This window comes from Passer domesticus, unplaced genomic scaffold, assembly GCF_036417665.1.
Source record: "Passer domesticus isolate bPasDom1 unplaced genomic scaffold, bPasDom1.hap1 HAP1_SCAFFOLD_37, whole genome shotgun sequence".
NCBI classification, from domain to species: Eukaryota; Metazoa; Chordata; class Aves; order Passeriformes; family Passeridae; genus Passer; species Passer domesticus.
This window is the reverse complement of record NW_026990149.1, coordinates 3,098,639-3,116,745: the sequence shown is the minus strand read 5'-3', so window position 1 is coordinate 3,116,745 and position 18,107 is coordinate 3,098,639. Positions and strand designations below refer to the sequence as shown.

At 53.6% G+C, this 18,107-nt stretch overlaps 1 pseudogene; it reads left to right on the top strand.

Moving 5' to 3' along the window:
- Window positions 1-18,107, top strand: part of LOC135292576 (zinc finger protein 850-like) — a 159,458-nt pseudogene that overhangs the window by 86,839 nt on the left and 54,512 nt on the right.

Genomic DNA, 18,107 nt, shown 5'->3' with positions numbered 1-18,107 from the left:
CAACGTTTAGAGTTATGACCCCCCCAACTCCTACCTCCCCCACACCCACTCCAGTCCCGAGGCACAGTGGGGTTTGTTTGGGGTTATTTGGGGTTTATTTGGGGCAGCTCCAGATGCAATGTCTGCAGAGAGACCCTGGGTACAATGCTGGGAAGAAAAGGGGGACTGGGGTGGGAATTGGGGGATTCAGGATGGGGAAGGATTCTGGGTGGGAAAAGGGGATTTAGGTGGGCAGGGAAGCAGTTGGGGTGGTGGGACAGAGTGTAAATGTTGCAGAGCAGGAATCCATTTCGGTGCAGGGGCAGTGCACATCTCTGGGTGCAGGCTGCAGCCCGCACACACAGCTGTGTGCTCCGAGCGCCGCTCTCGCACCGAGCCTTTGCTCGGAGAAACTGCTGCAGCCAGGGACAGAGATACGGGGCTGAACTCTGCAACAGCGGAGAGGCTGCTGCGGGAAAACAGAGCAGAACAACCCGGGAACCCCTGCTAATAAAAAACACGAGCAGCAAACGTCAGGCGAAATCCGTAGAACGAATATGTACGAACCCGCGGTGCAATAGCACACGCGTGCATTTGAGAGGGAGACAGAAAGGGCTCTGGGGCTGCCGGAGGCACGCGTGTCACTCCCAGGGAGCGGCTCCCGGCGGCGCTGTCACAAACCCAGCGGCGGTGCAGCTTTCCCGAAGCGCGGAGTTTGTTCGTGCCGCGGATCCCCCGCGCTCCCCGCGCCGCCCGCGGGACCCGCCCGGCCCCGGCCCGGCCCCGGCCCGGAGGGGCTCGCTGCTCATTGGCTGCCGCGGCGCGGGGAGGCGGGCGGCGCTGAGGGGAGCCGCGCCCTCATTGGCTGGGGCGGGGCGGGGCGCGCCGCTATTGGCTGGGGGAGCCGGCGCGCGCGGCGGAGGCGGGAGATGGTGAGGGGAGGGCGGGGCAGGAGGGAGCTGAGGGGGGGCCGGGGGAAACCGGGGGGGTTTGGGGCGGGTCTGAGGCGGGCCTGGGGCGGCCTGAGGAGAAACGGGGGATTCTGGGGGGATGGACGGGAAATAGGGGGTGTGCGTGGGGTTTGGGGGGCGTGAGGGGCTCTGAGGGGGCTTTAGGGAGCTTTGGGGGAGCTTGAGAGGCTCTGGAGCGTTCTCAGGTGCGTTTAGGGGGAACTGAGGGGAATTGCAGGGGTCTGAGGGGATTGTGGGTGATTGTGAGAGGAACTGGGGGGTTCTGAGGGGATCTGGGGGGTTCTGAAGGGATCTGGAGAGAATTTGGGGGAGTCTGAGGGGATTTCACAGGGTCTGGGGGGGATTGAGGGGTCTGAGGGGGATTTGGGGCAGTCTGATGGGATTTGGGGGGGTTTCAGGTGGGTCTGGGGTCAATTTTGGGGGGAACTGGGGGGTCTGAGGGCAATTGGGGTTTAGGCGGGTCTGGGGTGATTTGGGGTCTGGGGGCACCTGAAGGAGGGTGCCAGGGGCTGAAGGGGTCGCAGCCCCCCCGGCGCCCCCTGAAGCCCCCCTGTCCCCACAGAGGGGTCCCGGCCATGGCGGGGCAGGACCCCCGGCCCGACCACAGCATCTGCACCAACAGCCTGAAGGAGAAGATCCAGAAGGACGCTGGGGGGGCTGAGAGTGTCCCTGGGTGTCCCCAGGGGCTCAGGCTGTGCCCTGTGTGTCCCCAGAGCTGCAGCGCTCTCTGTCCCCATTGTCACCTGTCCCTGTGCCAGCTGTCCCTGTGTCCCCAGAGCTGGAGCTGTTCCTGTTCCCGCTGGCACCTGTCCCTGTGTTCCCTGTCTCCCCAGAGCTGAGCAGTGTCTGTGTTGTCACCTGTCCCTGTGTCCCCAGAGCTGAGCAGTGTCTGTCCCCTCGCTCTGTCCCTGTGTCCCCAGAGCTGGAGCTGTCCCTGTGCCCGTTGTCACCTGTCCCCGTTGCTGCCAGAGCTGAAGCAGTTCCTGTCCCTGCTGTCCCTGTCGCTGTCCCCATTCTCACGGTGTCCCCAGAGCTGGAGCAGTCCCTCTGGGCCGTGTTCTCCCAGTCTGGGTGGAGTTTGGACATTTTGGCGTGGCTGTCCCCAGTGTCCCTGTGGTGTCCCGTGTCCCCAGTGTCACTGTGTTTCCTCTGTCCCCAGAGCTGGAGCAGTCCCTGGGCGCCATTTTCTGGCCCTTTGGGCAGATTTTGGACATTTTGGTGCGGCGCAGTCTCCGCCTGCGGGGCCAGGCCTTCGTCCCCTCCGAGGAGATGAGCAGCGGCACCAACGCCCCGCGCTCCCTGCAGGGCTTCCCCTTCCACGGCAACCCACGGGAGACAGAGACTGGGGCAGTTCTGGCATCTTGGGAAAGAACGGGAATTCTGGGGGGAATCCTGGAATTCTGGGGAAAAAACCAAAATCCTGAGGGGAAAAAAAACCAACCTAGAATTCCCCCAAAATCCCCTCAGGAATCCCTGAAATCTAGTTGGGAACACCCTGAAAATCCAGCCAGGAACCCCCCAAAGCTTCCCCTTTTATGAAAAGCCCCATATGAGACAGAAGTTCTGGGGCAAAAAACTGAAATTATGGGAAAAATCCCCAAATTTTCGGGGGGAAAAACTGAATTCCTGGGAAAAAAAAAAACCCTGCAAAATGCAGCTTCAAATGTCCCCATATCGAACCAGAAACCACCTGAATTCACCCCAAATCCACCAAAACTTCCCCTTCTACAACAAGCCCATAGTCAGACAGACCAAGAAGACGTCCTGAAATTCTGGGGGAAAAAATCCCTACAATCCTTGGAAAACACCCAAATCCAGCCAGGAACCCCCCAGAATTCACCCTGAATCTCCCAAACCTTCCCCTTCTACTCTACAGTGAGACCCAAACCCAGGGAAAAATCCACAGATTCTGGGGAAACATGAAATTTTGGGCAAAAGCCTGAAATCTGGGGAAGAAGTGGAAATTTCTTCCAGAAATCCACCCCCAATCCCCTGGGAATGACCCCAAATCCCTGTTGGAACCATCTAAGTTCCTCTGAATTCCCCCAAAATCCTTCTGAAATTCCTCAAATTCCTTCTAGGACTTGCCAAAATCCCTCCAAAACGTCCCTGATTGCTCTTGGGACTGCCTCAAATCCTGTCTGGAACCTCCCCAAATCCCTCAGAAAGCCCCAAATCCTGCCCAGATCCCCTCTGAATTCCCCCAAACCCCTCAGAAAGCCCCAAATCCCCTCTGGAACCTCTCCCAGATCCCCCCAAATCATGGGCAACACCCCCAAAACCCCCTGAACCATCCCCAAATCCCCTGGACCCACCCCCCAGTCCCCTGGAGCCTCCCCAGATCCCTCTGGAGCCTCCCCAGGTCCCCGGGCAGCCCCGCAGAGCCCTGGCAAAGCCCCAAATGCCTCTGGGCAGTGCCCGCAGTCCCTGCTGGAGATGCCCCAAGGGCCTGGCATGGCCCCGATGCCCCGGGCGGGAATGTGCCGTCCCAGCGGATCCAGCACGCCCGGCCGGGCTCGGCCAGCGCGGCCGAGGGGAAGGGAACGTTGGTGGAGCGGGAGCGGGAGCGGGACAAGCGCGGAGCCAAGGGGGGAGAGGCCCCGGCCCCAAAGAGAGCGGGGCCGGAGCGCAGGGGCAGCGCAGGGCAGGGAGGCTCTGCTGGGGCTGGGGCACTTTGAGGGGTCCCGGGGGGATTGCTGGGGGGGGCTGGGGGAGATTCTGTTGGGCTCTGCTGGGATTCTGAGGGAAGTTCCTGTGGGGATTTTTGGGTGGATTTCCTCAGACTTTTGGTGGGATTTGAAGGGATTTGGGGGCATTTTTGGGGGGATTTGAGAGGGGTTTGGTGGGATCTTGGTGTGGATTTCTTGAGTGGATTTGGGGAAATTTTGTGGGTTTGGGGAAATTTTGGTGGGATATTTTTGGTGATTATGAAGGATTTTTTGTGTGGATTTGGGGATTTTGGGGGGCATTTTTGTGCAGATTTTTAAGTGTGGATTCTGTGAGATTTCATGGGGATTTAGTGGGACTTTTTGAGGGATTTTTCTGTGGGATTTTGGGGTGATCATTTCAGGGTGATTTTTGTTGGGATTTTCAGGGATTTCTGTGGGATTTGGGGTGAATTTTGTGAAGATTTTTGCATGATTTTTTTGGGGTATTGGGAGGGATTTTTGGTGGGATTTTGAGGGATTTTTGTGGGGACTTTGGGATGGACTTTTTGGGTGAATTCTGTGGGATTTTGCAAGGATTCTACGATGGATTTTGGGACAATTTTTGTGGAATTTTTGTGGGGATTTAGCTGGGCTTTGGGATGGATTTTGTGGGCTTTTTAGGATTCTTTGTGGAATTTTTGTGGGGATTTGGGGGGAATTTGTGGAATTTTAGGGGGATTTTTTAAAGGAGATTGTTGTGGGATTTTGGGCAGATTTTGCACAGATTTTTCTGTTTTTTTTTTTTTTTTTTTTTGCATTTTGGTGGGATTTTTGTTGTTTTTCTCAGGATTTTGCTGGGATTTTGGGGCGAATTTTGTGATTTTTAGGATTTTGGTGAGATTTTTGTGGTGTTTTTTTTTTTTTTTTTTTTTTTTTTTTTTTTTTTTTTGTTTGTTTGTTTTTTGTTTTGTTTTCTTTTCTTTTCTTTTGGGGGTTTTTTTGGTGGGATTTTTTGTGGTTTTTCTCGGGATTTTGGGCAGAATTTTTGGTGTGTATCCAGAGTGACTTTCGGCAGATTTTGGGCCTGACTGGGGCAGGTTTGGGGCAGATTTGTTGCCGATTTTGGGGTTTTATCCCGGTTCCCCAGCTGTGGGAAAAGCCCCGAAGCACATCCTGTTCCTGCCCCAGCTCCCTGACGAGCCCAAGGAGCTGATGCTCTCCGTGCTCTGCACCCAGTGAGACCCGGGGCAATCCCGGCATCCCGGGGATTCCGGGGATCCCGGGTGGGCTCTGGGCGTTGGGGGATTTTGGGGCTTGGGGGGTGAGAGGGGTGAGGGGGGCTTGGGGTGGATTGTTTTGGGAAAGGATTGGGATTCTGGGGGGGAATGTCTGGGGTTTTGGGGGGAATTTCCGGGTTTTTGGGGTTGAATTTCTGGGGTTTTGGGGGAAAATAGCAGGATTTGGCAGGAGAAGGAAATTCTGGATTTTTTGGGGAACATTTCTCCATTTGGGGGGGAACACTCACGGATTTTTTGGGGATCATTCCCGGGTTTCTCAGGGAACATTCCCGGGTTTCTGGGGAACATTCCTGGGTTTCTCAGGAACATTCCCGGGTTTCTCAGGAACGTTCCCGGGTTTCTCAGGAACGTTCCCGGTGTCTGGGGCTCTCCTGGCCCCGTGCCCATCCCAGGTTCCCGGTTCCAGGAGCTGCGCTGGTGCCCGGGCGCCGCGACATCGCCTGGCTGCAGTTGGACACCGAGGTGCAGGCGGGCACCGCCCGCGAGGCCCTGCAGGGCTCCAGCATCACCCAGAGCAGCGCCAGGAAGATCTCCTGCGCCAAAAGGTGACCCACAGCACCCCAAACCCCACCTAAACACCCCCGGATCCCATTGAAACACCCAAAAATCCTATAGAAACCACCCCAAAACACCCTAAACGCTATAAAACTGCTCCCAAATGCCATAGAAATACCCCAAAATAAAACTGCCCCAAAAACGGTCCTGAGCTTCCCCAAACCCCCCACCCTGCTCCCCCAGGGAAGTCAGCTCACCCCAAATCCTCCTCTTTTATCCTTAATCCTCCTTCTTTTATCCCAAGTCATCCCTTTTTTGGCCCAAGTCTTCCTTTTTTTCAACCACAAAAGCTCTTTTCATCCCAAATCTCTTTTTTTGACCCCAAATCCTCTTTTTTCAACCTCAAATACTTTCTGTGTTCTCAAGTCCCTTTTCCAATCCCAAAATTTCCCTTTCCCACCACAGTTCCCCACCCCAAATCCCATTTTCCATTCCAAATCCTTCTTTGTTTGTCCCAAATTCTCTTTTTTCCATCCTAAATCCTCTTTCTTCACCACAATCCTACCCCAAATGTCCTTTTCCTCACCCAATTCAAACCCCAGGATCTGGGGTCAGGGGCATTTAACCCCAGCTTTTGGGAACTGGGCGGATTTACCCCATGATTATGGGGGATTTAACCCCAAAGTTGAATCAGGGATCAGGGGGATTTGACACTGCAGTGTTTGGGATCGGGGGGGCTTTGACCCCAAAGTTTGGGGATTGGTGGTTTTAACACCACACTTTGCGGGTTGGGGGTTTTTGACACACCTGGATCTGGGATTTGGGGAGTTTGATCCTAAAATTTGGGGTTCGGGCATGGGGGCAGGTTGAGATCCCTGAGTATGGGTTTGGGGGTTTTTGACCCCCCAGTGTTTGAACCCCCAGGATTTGGGATTGTGGGGAGTTGACCCCAGGATTTGGGGTGTTTGACCCCAATGTTTGAACCCCCGGCGTTGGGGTCGGGGTTGAGATCGGAGCCATTCCCTGGAAACAGCGGCGGGATCGGGATGGGGAACAGGAATGGGATCGGGACCGGGAAGGGGAGAGACCCTGAGGCAGTCCCGGAGCCCAGTGTCAGGGAGAGACCCCGCCGCAGTCCCGGCCCGGCCCCATGGCCACAACCGCGGCCCCTCCGCAGTGCCAGCCCCTGCCGCAGTGCCAGCCCCTCGGCAGGCGCTGAACGGAGCCTCCCTCAATGGCAGCCCGGCGCAGGCCGGAGCGGAGCCATGGCCAGAGCCTCCCCCATCGCCGGCCCGGCCCCTTCAATCCCTTTTCGGGGCGGCTGCTGCCGCTCGCAGCCCATTGCTGGCGGTTCCGAAGGGCTGCGGGACCCTCCCCATGGCGGGGGTGTTGGGGTGGCCCCAGGGCCGGCCCGAGGGCCGAGGGGGGATCGAGAGCCCCAAAGCCGAGGGGCTCCTGGGGGTGCCCAGCTCCTGCCGCCCCCAGCCCAAAAGAGATGCTGGCCAATCAGAGCGCGCGGCGCTGGTGCCGATCCAGTTGCCGGGCGGGAGCTCGGCGCTTGGGCCCCGCCCGGCGATGTGCAGCCAATCAGCGCCCGGCGCGGCTGTGACTCATCGGTTGCCGGGCAGAGCCGCAGCGCCCGGCGCTCCCCGGCAGCGGAATTTGGGGAGGGGGGAGGTGACCCTGGGCATGGGGATGGGGCGTGCGGGGGCAGCCGGGGCCGCACTGGTGGCACTGGTGGTGCTGGCAGCGCCCCCGGCCGCGGGGGGAGCGGGGGGCGCGGGGAGAAGGGGGACGGGGCCCCAAATTAAACCAGAGGGGGGTCGGGACCCCCAAACGGAGCAGGAGAGGCCTGGAACCCCCAAACCCAAACACGGGGGAGGGGATTGGGGATTGGGGGAACGATGGGGAAGGGGCGGGAGCGCGGGGGAAAGAGGGGGAGGGGAGTCCCAAACAGGATGAAGCCAACTTGGTGTGGCCGCCTTTAGACGTGGATGGAGCCAAAGGCAGCCAAAGGCAGCCAATGCTTTTCCAGCCCGTCTGATCCCAGTGTGTGCAACCCCGGTGTGTGCAACCCCAGTGTGTGCAACCACAGTGTGTGCAACCCCAGCCTGTGCAACCCCAGCCTGTGCAACCCCAGTCTGTGCAACCCCAGTGTGTGCAACCCCAGCGTGTGCAACCCCAGCCTGTGCAACCCCAGTCCATGTAATCTCAACCCAGTTTATCCCAGTCTGTATCATCCTGATCTGTATGGTCCCATTCCACATGGCCCCAGTCCATATTTGATCCCAGTCCATGTTTGATCGCAGTCTGTGTGGTCCTGCACACAATCCCAGGGTCTGGAATTCCAATTCCCAGCTGAGAAAAACTGTTCCTGTCCTTGAATTTCCTTCCTATCCTATCAATAAATTACATTAAAATTCTAAATCAACAACATATCATTAAAATGAAATAAATTATAATAAAAATGAAATATAATAACTTTGACTTCTACTTACAATAATCCAATAATGAGTCAATCTAAAACAACAACTATTAGTATACCATTATCCAGAAATAAAAATAAACAAATTGTATACCAGGAAATACCTGCTGAAAGTTTTAACTCAATAACTAATATAAATTAGATAAAACTAACATACAATCTAACACACCTTAGTAAAACAATTCATATTACAAATATACTAAATACAAAACCAAGCACCACTAGAATTTCTCCTACATTTTAACCAAACAATTAAACTTTAATAACACCCTTAAGTACTCTCAAATTATTTTTAAAAATTTAATTGTACTGCTTTTATTTGGATATTGGTTTTTGGATTGTTTGGGTTAGATGATTTGAAAAATGGGATTTTTATAGCAAATTAATCAGCTGAGAAGGAGGCACTCTGCAAACAGAACTGACTGAAAATGAATGGGACAGAAATCAGTAACTCTGAAAGTTTTATTTGCTGTCAAATACATCCCACCCAGCCAGCCCCACACAAACCCCATCCCACCACTCCCAATTGGGATCCCACTGTTCCCAATCCCCTTCCAACCCCATCTCACCCTGCTGCCTGTGGAAGTGAGTGAGTTCGGCCCAGGACTGAGTTTTTTGAGGAGGGAACAAGCAATTTGAGGAGGGATTGAGCCTTTATGGGTTAAAATTCAGTTGTTTTCAGTGGGATTTGAGTGGTTTTGAGGTGACAGATCCATCCCTCATGCCTTCTGGAGGGCAAAGAGAGGAAGAACAGAAAAAAATTAAAGCCAAAGGAAGAAGGAAAATCAGGGAGGTGTGTTCCCATCATGGATCACAGGGAATGTGGGTCACCAGGGCTGTGCCCAGCGTGGCTCCTGCAGTGGGGGATGGAGCTGGAGCAGCGCACGAAGCTCTTCCCGCACCCGGGGCACTCGCAGGGCTTCCCTCACCGGTGCCTCCGTTGGTGTTGGGTCAAGTTAGAGCTGCTGGAGAAGCTCTTCCCACACTGGGGACACTTGTAGGGCCTCTCCCCAGTGTGGATGCGCCGGTGGGTGATGAGGGTGGAGTTGTGCTTGAATCCCTTCCCGCAGTCGGGGCAGCAGAAGGGCCTCTCCTCTGTGTGACTCTGATAGTGCAGGAGGAGATGGGAGCGGGTCCGAAACCCCTTCCCACACTTGGAACACTCGTAGGGCCTCTCCCCAGAGTGGATCTTTTGATGGTAGATGAGGTTGGCGCGATGTGTGAAGCTCTTCCCACATTCCTCACACTCGTGGGGCCTCTCCCCAGTGTGGATGCGCCGGTGTCTGACAAGATGGGAGTTCCGCCTGAAGCCCTGCCCGCAGTCGGGGCAGCGGAAGGGCCTCTCCTCTGTGTGCGTGCGCTGGTGCTTGAGGAGATCAGAGCTGCTCGGAAACCTCTTCCTGCACTGATCACACTCGTAGGGCCTCTCCCCGGTGTGGGTCCTGTGGTGGATGATCAGTTCAGAGTTCCACCTGAAGCTCTTCCCACACTCCTCGCACTTGTGGGGCTTCTCCCCATCAGGAACCTGCTCATGGACCACCAGCTGCGAGCTCTGGCTCCATCTCCGGCCGCCTTCCCGGCCCAGGCTGGCTCTTTCCCCCTCAGATCCCCGCCATCTGCGTTTGCAGCCCCTCCTCGTGTGGCATCTCCAGGGCTTTTCCTCCCCGTTGGGTTCCTGCACCGTGGAGCCGCTCAAAACGGCCTCTGCCACGAGGTTCTGCTGTGCTGGGCTGGGAGATGGAGCAGGAGAGAGGGAGAAAGGGGCACTGACTTCCTCCTCACCTGACTCCATGTCCAGGGACATCTTCCTCTTCCTCACTACCTCACAAGAAGTGACAATGGGAAATCCTGGTTTGGGGAAAACAAGGGATGAGCATGTTGAATTTGAAGGTCTTTCTGCCCAAGTCCATCTCTACAAGTCACCAGCGACCTAGGCTCCAGAAAAACCTCCCAAACACCAAGATTCAGGGCTGAAAAACCCTCCCCAGGAGTTCCCCACCCCAGTCCCTCCCCTCTGCTCTTTGGGAGTTCCCCCTGTCCCAGCTGCTGGGGTCACGCTTGCATTGGGGGTCCCCCTTCTCCTCGGTGCCCGCCCTCCCCAGCCTGCTGGCAGTCCCAGCAATCCCAAAACCTGCCCCCTCTTCACTCTGCCCATTCAGGGATGTCGGGCCTTTTTGGGCTCCATTTTGGGCTCCCTTCTCCCCTCATGCTCTGCTCTGGGCTGCAGGGGCTCCAAGGAGTCCCCCCTGCCCCTCTCCAGCCTCTGCAGGCTCCCGCCAATGGCGGCGCTCCCCCCTCTCTGGGCTCCCCACTTTGGGCTCCTGGGGGACACAGGGCTCTGCTCCTCCAGGCTGCCTCTGCTGCCAGCCGCCACCGCCACCCCCCGATGTCCCCCCGAGGGGCCTTTTCCGCTCAGCCTTGCACTTCTTCATTCTCCAAACATCCCCCAAAAAAATCCCAGCCCAGAGATCCCCCGGGATATCTGGGCCGAGCTCCCCCTCCCCGCTCACCTGCGCCATGGGGGCGATGATCCCACAGGTGGGGGCTGCAAATGCACGGAGGGCTCGACCGCGTGCTTCCTGCTGCTCAGCCTTGATCCGCCTCTGTCCCTCCTCTTCCTCTTCCTGCCCCTTCTCCTATTCCATCCCCCGCCTCCTCCTAATCCTTCTCCTCCCTAACCACACCTCCTTCTGCTTCTGTGGCTGCTCTCTCTCCGCCTTCCCCCTCCTCTTCCATCTCCCCCCCCCACCCTCCTCCTCCTCCTTCATCCCTCCCCTTCCCTCCCTCCTCCTCCTCCCGCAGCAGCAGCGACCCCCTCGCTGCCCCGTTCCCGGAGCCCTCGCAGCCCGCGGCAGGAGCGGGGCTGGAGCCGGCACAGCTCGGCACGGGCAGCGCGGGGCTCTCGGCTGCTCCCGGCCGCTGCGGAGAAGGGGGGAAGCCGGCCCGGGCAAAAGGAGAGGCAAACTGCGACAACTGGGGGCCCCACATCCAAACTGGGCCCTGCTGGGGAGCCTGCCTGGGCACTGCCAGCCCTTGGGGCTCCTCTCGGCACAGCCGGGAGGGGGGAACGCACAGAGGGCTGCGGGATCCCAGCGCTGGCAGCACTGCCAGGGACTGGGCTCTGCTGGCATCATACTGGGATCATACTGGGATCATACTGGGAGTGAGCAGGAGCCTGCAGAGGCAATTGAGACCATGTTAGGGGCAAATGGGATATACTGGGAGTGGCTGGGATTATGCTGAGGGTGACTGGGAGCAGCTGGGAGCAACTGGGATCATGACAGGAGCAGCTGGGAGTGGCTGGCTGTGTGCTGGGAGGGATTGGAAACAACTGGGCTTCTACTGGGATCAACTGGGATCACGCTGGACGTGACTGGGATCATCCTGGCAGTGAGTGCCACTGCACTGAGGCTGACTGGGAGTGCTTGGCAGCAAATGGGATCATACTGGGGAATAATGGGAGGGACTGGCAACATGCTGGAGGGAACTGGGATACACTGGGAGATACTGGGAGTGACTGGAACAAAAGGGAGGGTGAAAGAGAGCAACTGGAACCAGGTGGAGCACAACTGGTTCATACTGGCAGGGACTGGGAGCACACTGGGCTCATCTTTGGACCATACTGGGAGGGCCTGGACTAATACTGGGAGTATTAGTGGGGGATTTGGGGGTCTGGGGCCTTTGGGTTGTCCCAGGATTTGCGGAAGGGCTGAGAGGCATCAAAATCTCCTTAAAAGTCCCAATAAAACTCATGAAATCCGAAATAAATATGACAAAATCCCATTAGAACACCCTAGAATCCCAATAAAAGCCCACAAAATCTTTTGAAATCTCAATAACCCCCAAAATCCCAATGAAACCCCGCAAATCCCCCCCAAAAATGTCCCAAAACCCATAAAAATCCCACAAAATTCCCCCCAAGACCCAAAGAAATCATGAGAACACCCAAAAAACCCCACAAAACCCCAAAAAGCCTACCAAAATTCTCAAAAATACCAAATCCCCATTCAATCCCACTAAAAGCCCCCACAATTCCAGTAAAATGCCTCAAAATCTCCTAGAAATCCCAATAAAACCCCCAGAATTTCTGAGAATCCCCAAAAAACCCCTAGAAAATCCCAGTAAAACCTTCCAAAATACAAAAAAAAAATAAAAAATTTCAATAAACCCCCAAACACCCCCAGAAAAACACCCCCCTAAAGCGCCAATAAAGCCCCAAAATCCAAACCCTCCCCAAAATCCACAAAAATCCCCCAACATTTCCCAACTTTTCCCAGCATGTTGTGAGTGTCTGTCCAAAACTTCCCTCATTTTTTGCCTCTCGATCGTCATGAAAGCCAAGACCACCGGGGAAAGGGAAGATCCTGTTCTGAAAATCCGGGTCTGTCTGGTCCACCAAGCCAGATTATTGCCTACGGGTGTGTTTGCTCAACTCATGGAACACTGCACCCAAGAAGGGGCAGTGTGCTCTCCTTCGCCTGCATCACATAGCAACGCTAGTGCTGGAATTTCTCCACCTTTCTGACTTGGCTGGACTTTCTCTCTGGAAGGACCTTCTCGGTGGTCACCACTAAAAGACCCTCCACTCACCGTACATCAACCACCGTGACAGATGGACTGAGATGGGAGAGGGCTCTCCCCTCAAGGACTGAAACATGCGACCCCTACATGGAAAAGCTCCCCTCTTCTTCCCAGAAGGACTGAGACTGAAATCCCCACCGTAGGGTGAAGGAAGGCGTGCGTGGGGACCAAAGCAAGTTTTGCAAGCGACCACTGGACCGAGAACACAATGGTTCCTGCCTACGACATCTGCTGCTGACGACACCTGCTCCTGATGGACTACTGATGGACTCCTTGTACCCTTTATCAATAGACTATTTTGAAATGTGTCCCCTTCCCCCATTTCAAAAGGACTATAAAAAGGGTTAGAGCTGACTGATACCTTGGAGATCTCCCCTGACGTGAAGACGACAGGCCTCTTCGTCGACCGGACTTCGAGGGACTTTGTCATCCGCACGTCTGGTAGCTATATACCTCCTTGCCCTCCCTCTCTTCTTTTTTCTTTTCCTTATTCTTTCCCCTTTCTTCATTCCCCTTCTCTCTAACGCATCTTTGCTATGGCTACACAATAAAAGTATCTCTGTTTTGATTTTACTACAAATCCCCTTGTCGTGTCAGTTTTTGCACCCTGAGATCAGTGAAAAAGAACCTTCACGAATCACGTCCTTAGGACGGATCGTGTTATCTCCCCAGGCCCTCAGCAAGTGAAATGCCCTTACGCATCAGAGTGGTTGAATATGGCTCCTTCACTTGTTCAGTCTCTGCAGCTTTCTCCCAGGAGTATTTCAGGACTACCTCCCCTGTGTTGTGCATTGTGAAACTGAAAAGCAAGTAGGAGGAATTAGAAAAAACAGAAAGCCCATTAAGTATAAAGCAAACAGTACAGTAATATTGTCTGATGGACTCCTGGTACCACTTTCTCCTGAGAAGCATCTTCTCCAGACAACCCTGCCATGCTCAGACTGCTGTCCTGAGTGGCCCAAGAAAGTATTTCAAAGTCTGGAAGTTTAGAGGAAAGGGCCAACATGGTGCTCAGCACATTGAAGCTAAGGGGCTTACTCTGGGCTTTAGGTCTCGGATTGACTGCAAACTTATTCTTGAGCAGAGGAGGACAGGTGATCTGCAGGGAAAGCAAAGCCATGGCCGTTCTCAGCAGAAACCTATGGCAGCATTGAGCCTCTCCTGACAACCATCTCCTGCTTGGCTTCGCATGCACGTAAAGGGGCCGGTGCTGGTTTTTGTGGGACTCCTTAAAATCAGAGGGTTTTGGGAAAGCTACAAAAGGCAAGCCTCAGAGACAGCAGAACCATGATTAGAGCTAAGCAGTAGCCATAAGATTTGTCAGCAGAAAAATGATGTAAGAAGTAGAAAGTAAGTAAAGACAAATAGAACAATGGTCTGTGTCTTAATGCTTGTCTAGAATAATTCCTTGAGCTGCGGAAAAGTATATCTAGCGAGTTATTGGAAGTTCTAAGCTTAATAATGGAGCTCTGTGCATTGTGTTTTAAGGCTTACAAGCAGGTATTGTGTAGTTATGATATTTTATGAAAAATCCTTTGCTAGGATTTTTCCCATCCTGAGGAGCTGAGAGCCTCAGGAAAGAAATGTAAACAATAACTATCTGCTGCTGTGGAATGCAACAGGTGCATCTTTTATTGGTCTATGTGGATTGTTTTCAATTGATGACCAATCACAGCCGTCTGTGTCAAGGCTGTGAGCAGTCACAGGATTTTTGTTATGTATTCTATTCTAGTCTTGCTCTTTGTAGCCTTCTGATTATTTTTTCTCTCTATTCTTTTAGCATAGTTTTAATGTAGTATTTTAATATAATCTATAACATAATAAATCAACCTTCTAAGAAAAATGGAGTCAAGCCTCATGTCCCCACACTTAAAACATTCACCACAATGTTTTGTATTGACAGTATTGTATTCAAAATAAGCAAGCATTGTTTTAACTGAAGGGTCTGTTTACATGTGCTTACAGCAGTTGGATGGAACTACTGTCAATATGCTTTTGCTTTGTGTGATTGGTCAAAAACCTTTTAAAGTAAGTTGTAACATTAAGTTCTTTATCTACTGCTGGGGATGGGAGTTGCTGGCATCTTCCCTTTGTCATAATCGTGTAATGAGGCTGATGCTGGAAAATAAAACGGCTAAAGACATATTCCCCAGCAGTCCCGTCCCTCCCTGATTTGTACATAGCCCCCGGCAGCCGATAGTTTTGGCTGGGGTGGAGTTCTGGGAAGCAGGCACTGCAGCAGCCCTGGGCAAAGGCAGCTCCTGCTCACAGGAGGAGCTGTGCCTGGCCTCCAGCACTCACGTGGCTGTCCTTGTCTCAAAGGGCAAGGTGTTGTTGAACTGAACCATGATCGTGTCCAGGTGGAACTGGGCGTAGGCAACAATGGCACTGAGGTACACCTCGACCTCCTGCCTGCTCTTCTCCACCACAGTGTGAGCTGGTTCTGGGGCTGTCTTGACCACCTGCAAACACAGGAGGGAGGAATCACTGAGCAGAGCCCAGAAAGTCAGGCTGAGAAGGGCAGTCTTCTGGCCTCCAAGATCAGCCTCATAGAGAGACTAGAAAGGACCATCCACTTTTACTTCCCTGGAAAGATGACAAAATTGGGACTGTTCTGCTGCAGTAGTTGTTTCTAGCCACTGATCCAAGCAGTCACTACCACAGCTGTTAATATCCCCATGGAGACTGTAGCTGCATTCCAGTCCCTTTACTTCAACCTTGCAGAGTGACTGGCTTTTTTTCTGGTCCCCTATAAATCCAGCAGGTCTCAAAATTAGGGCTCCCCTGCCAGAGCTCTGTGGATGGAGGACCCCAACACTGAAGAGTTCTAGAAAGCATCTTTTTGTTCTTGTCTTAGGAGCAAGTGCTCTCCAGATGTCATGTCTGGAGCAACAGCCACACTGCTGGGAGCTGGGGATGTGCATTTTGGAATGTGAAAGATTTCACTGGGAAAGTCTCCAGTTTCAGATGTTCTGATAGAAAAGAGGGTGCTTTAGAGGCCTAAAAACGGTCCAGAAACTGGGAAAGAACTTTCAACCAAGAGGAGTGTGTTTGGCAATAATGACAATTAAAGCAAGAGTCTCTGGAGATGATCCTTCTCTGCACTCCTCCATAGAGTCATACAGTGCCTGGGTTACTCCATGATGAGATATCCCACACAATACAAAGACCACAAGCAAATTCTCATGCAGACAAAACTTGGAGTTCACCAGCATATGCAGGAGAAGTGGATTTCTCTCCACTTCAAAAGAAGAGACAGAGTGCAGCAGACTTAATTAATTCCTTGTTGGTGAAAGGGTACCAAATCAGATGAAGATATTTCTAACAGCATAAAATGGGATAAAATCATAAAGCATTGCCTTCCATTCAATACGGGCTGCAACACTTGTGCTTGTGGTGCAGACTGATAGCTATGTGTGGCTAAAGGTCTCTTGTCAGAAGGCTTCCCCATCTTGTGTGAGTGTATCTGGTCACTGTGCTTCCACCTCTTTTCTGGAATGCACAGCTGGTGAACCTCACGGCTGTCCAATATCCAGAGGACGCAGGAGCTGCTCAGCCAGCAGTGATGGTGCTATGGTGGCTCTTTTTGTAAAAGCTGGGTTGGGGTTTTTTTGCTGTTTTGCTTCTTACCTTCTTTATTTTAGGCCACCTGGCTGCCGGGTCTTTCCTGGTGGTATTCTTCCACATGACAATGGTCATTTGGTCATCCCAGTCCTGAACCTTCTTTTTTGGCAGCTCAAAGTCGATCTTGGCCACCTTACATTTCACAAGGTGCCTCCTGAAGGTGACTGGGACATCTGACATCAAGGTCACTGTGATGTCCTTGGCACAGCCATAATGGAGGTGTCCCACCTAGGGAGAATCAGGGAGTCAAGACCAAACTGGAAGCACTGCCAAGGGCAGGACTGACAGCAAAAGGGACCGATGGGGTGAACACCTGTGCCAGGAATCTGCACCTCAGAGTGGATTTACATGAAGTTGGATAGACAAAAGTATGAACAGAAGGTGCCACCTCCCATGACATGAAGCCTTTTCTGCAAGGCTAGCAGCCTTGGCCCAGCCAAGCCAGGGACTGCATCTCCTATGTGGCACTGGAATGGGCTATCAGTGGCAGGTGAGGGCTCCGTGCCAGCTCCTGGGCACACCAGGGCAGGGCTTGAGAATGGGGAAAGGCAGAGGCAGTCCATGCTCACCTTGGGGGAGAACCGGAATGGGGCCTCTGCCTCCCACTCAAAGCGCATGACCATCTCGGCGTGGCTGGTGATGGTGAAGGTCCTGCAGTAGGGCTCCCAAACGTGACAGTCCCCAAACTGAATGTGATTCACTCTGACAGCTGTTAAGGAGGAGAGCAAGGGATCTCAGCATGCAGGGAGCTCCACCTGCCCTCGTCACGTGCACAGACACCTGCATGTTCAATGCTTCCTGGCTCCAAGCCTTTCCCCCTCTGCCAGGGAGTTCCCCAGGCAGCTCCACCACTTCCAGGGAAACACCCTGACACATCCCTAAGCCAGTGATGTGCAGCACAGCACACACTGCTCTGCATGCATGGCTGCCACCCCCAAAGGCCACCAAGTCCTGTGGGTGGCATCCAGGACTGGCTAGAGGGGAGACATATATGATCAGATATTTTCCTCTTCCTTGCTCCACCTTGGCACTCTCTCCTCTTACCATCAATGATGTTTTCCTTCAGGCTGCCATCAGCATTCCTCTCCTCAGTGCCTTCCTCTAATCCATCAAGGGTGAATTCGCCCCGTGGCCTTCACCCACCAGTTCAATTATGGTCTTGTTAGAGTAGGTGTCCCCCACTAACACACCAATCTGCCTTTCCACACGTTGAGCCAGGGTGGGTTTGAAAATGGCATCAAACTCTGCCGATTGCCCGCGATTCAGAAGGAAGAAAGGCTTTGTGGACTTGCTCTCTGCACAGCAATGGAAATCAGAGTTAAGTGCTGCAGCTGTACTGAGGAAATATTTCCATAGGATATATGAGGAATAAGAGGTTGAAACCAGCTGCCTTCTAAGCACTGGTTCTACCCCCAGTTGTTGCAGACCCTCTTCCTATGTTCACAAGCCTGCCACCCCCAGACACAGCACCACTTAAGCAGCTTAACCTCAGGCTGATGCCCAGCCCTCATTCCATCTGCTTCCCACCAGCTCCAGCCATATGGAAAGCTGAGCCAAAGAGTGCTTTCAGCTTCTGCTGGCTATCTGAGTGCTCAAGGGCTGTGTCTGCTCAGGCTGGTACCATGCCATGTGCAGCAAATACCTCAGAGGGTCCACTGAGGTAGTGACAGTCCCCCACAACTCAACCCACCATGTCTAGCAGAACAGAAGAACTTCCTGCAACTTCCTAGGAGGAAACCCTGCAAAAAGCCCCCAAGAAAAGTCTGGGAGACAGAGGGCCCAAGGGATAAAACTGTGCCTAACATGTGGCTGCTGCTCAGAGAAGCCAAGAGCAGGGCACACGTTTTCCCTCTGTGCATGATTGCACTTCATGGGTAATGAATTTACCGTTTCCAGCTGAATCCTCTTCCACATCTCCATTGTGGAACACCTTGACAGCAGTGGCCCTGCTTTTCAAGGAGAACATTCTGTGCTCATCCTCCAGGTGTAACATAAACTGAGAAAAGGGAACACAGAGCACAATGGT